This window comes from Myotis davidii, unplaced genomic scaffold, assembly GCF_000327345.1.
Source record: "Myotis davidii unplaced genomic scaffold, ASM32734v1 scaffold75, whole genome shotgun sequence".
NCBI classification, from domain to species: domain Eukaryota; kingdom Metazoa; phylum Chordata; class Mammalia; order Chiroptera; family Vespertilionidae; genus Myotis; species Myotis davidii.
The window spans coordinates 1,169,695-1,170,968 of NW_006286977.1; the positions used below are offsets into that span (position 1 = coordinate 1,169,695).

A 1,274-nucleotide genomic window follows, 5' to 3' on the forward strand; every position below is an offset into this window, starting at 1 on the left:
CTGGGGGCTGCGGGCGGGGTTTTGGTCTCTCGTTGCTGTTTCTGTTCTCATTGGCTCATTCCATCCTCACCACAACCTTTGAAGGAGCTGCTGTTACCCCACTTCACAGGTGGAGAAACTGAGGCCCAGAGTCACACAGCCAGGAGGTGGCAGAGCCAGGCTCCCACCTGGGAAACAGCCTTGGAGAACACAAAGGAGGCAAAGGGGGTGCAGGGAGGGGAGGGCAGGTGTGGCCTAGGCCCGTGGTCGTCAAACTGCGGCTCGTGAGCCACATGCGGCTCTTTGGCCCCTTGAGTGTGGCTCTTCCACAAAATACCACATGCGGGCGCGCATATAGTGCGATTGAAACTTCGTGGCCCATGCGCAGAAGTCGGTTTTCGGCCTGGGCGAGTCTATTTTGAAGAAGTGGTGTTGATGTTTGGCTCTGTTGACCAATGAGTTTACCGACCACTGGTCTAGGTGGATTGGCTCCCAGGGTCCTGACATGCTCCCCAAGGGACAGGCAGGTGCCAGTCGAGGCCACTCGGTAACCACGGCTACGTCTTCTCTGGTGGCTTCCCTTCCTTATCACATGCCACTCGTACCATTTCACAGCCTCCCAGCTGCTGGGGCCTCGCTCCCCTCACTTGCCTTTGCAGTCAGGGTGGAGGGGCCGGGAGGAGGCTGACCAGGGGCCGGCTTTTCAAGAATCAAAACTCTTTTTAGGACAAGGCAGGGCCCGTGTGTGGTTGACTGGAGGAGGGTTTCGGGCGGCTGATGACTGCGTGGGTAGCAGTGGGTGAAGGAGTGGGCGCCCCCAGGTGCTCTAACTGCACTTCACCTGCCGGCAGGTGACAAAGGCGAGCTGCAGCCAGGCTGTAGCGCCCACCGGAGCCAGAGGGTCCCCCCCCACTAGTGCTGCCGCCGAGGAGCCGGATAAACCAGGGCAGAGGACCCGCTAGGGCCGCCTCCCTGGAAGGGGACCTGGCTTCCCAAGAAGGGCCCCGCGTTCATTTCCCTCGGGGTTCCTGGGGCCCAGGTTCCCTGCTGATGGGTGGCCTGCTGCGCACAGCGCCCCCTGCATCCTGAACGCATATCCCCTGCTTGGAGGAGGTGGAAGCAGAGAAGAGGAGATGAGGGGACTCAAGGGAGCCGGGAGCAGTATTTCCAGGGCAAACCACACAGGCAGGGAGGGCGAGCCTGAGGAGGGCAGATTTTGAAGGGAGGAGGCGGCTGGGATCTGGGAACAGAGTGGCATGCCTCCCTCAGGCCACTGGCCCACTGCCCCTTCCCCC

At 61.4% G+C, this 1,274-nt stretch overlaps 1 protein-coding gene across 1 annotated transcript in view; it reads left to right on the forward strand.

Moving 5' to 3' along the window:
* The window catches only part of ZBP1 (Z-DNA binding protein 1), a 9,598-nt gene that overhangs the window by 1,257 nt on the left and 7,067 nt on the right, over positions 1-1,274 (forward strand). The window lies entirely within an intron of this gene.